Source organism: Helianthus annuus, chromosome 17 (genome assembly GCF_002127325.2).
Source record: "Helianthus annuus cultivar XRQ/B chromosome 17, HanXRQr2.0-SUNRISE, whole genome shotgun sequence".
In the NCBI taxonomy this organism is placed as follows: Eukaryota; Viridiplantae; Streptophyta; class Magnoliopsida; order Asterales; family Asteraceae; genus Helianthus; species Helianthus annuus.
In genome coordinates, this window is record NC_035449.2 from 62,191,127 (window position 1) to 62,191,822 (window position 696).

General features: G+C 44.7%; 1 non-coding gene across 1 annotated transcript; it reads left to right on the forward strand.

Moving 5' to 3' along the window:
• The first annotated feature begins 280 nt into the window (after positions 1 to 280).
• On the forward strand, positions 281 to 387 carry LOC118489527. The gene has a single exon (XR_004887547.1). It is a non-coding gene; the product is annotated as a small nucleolar RNA R71 (small nucleolar RNA).
• The last annotated feature ends 309 nt before the right edge of the window (positions 388 to 696 follow it).

The following is a 696-nucleotide window of genomic DNA, read 5'->3' on the forward strand; positions in this document are numbered from 1 at the left end:
GACTGTTTTTGTCATTTCCGATTTTTTTATCTTTGAAGAAAGGGCCTCGATTTGGGCTTGTAAAGAAGTGCTTTCATCGACCTTATGGGCGCCCGGGGCGATAGACTTATTTCCCCGGGGGGTGTGCCATTGAAAATTGGTTTGAGCAATTTCCTCAATTTGATTATATATTTCGTGTGGGCGTCGATTACCTAAAAGTCCCCCGGAGCTAGAATCAAGTGTCTGCCTAGTGTGTGGCAACAATCCATTATAGAAAGTGGATACTTGTTGCCATATTGCAAGGCCGTGATGGGGACACTTGCGTAATAGCTCCTTGAACCTTTCCCAAGTTTCATATAAAGATTCCCCGTCCTCTTGTGAATATGTATTAATTTCAGTCATTAACTTAGCAGTTTTAGCGGGAGGGAAATACTTATATAGAAATTTTTGGGCTAGTTCATCCCAGGTGTTTACCGATCCAGCTGGGAGGGCGTTGAGCCAAGCCTTCGCTCGGTCTTTTAGTGAGAAGGGAAACATACGGAGGCGAATGGCGTCGTTTGATGCTCCATTGATCCGAAAGGTATCACATATTTCCAAGAAATTAGTTATATGTAGATGGGGATCCTCGTCCGCAAGCCCATGGAAGGTTGCGGAGTTTTGGAGCATTTGTATCAAATGCGGCCGGAGTTCGAAGTTATTAGCTTCGACATTCGGAGC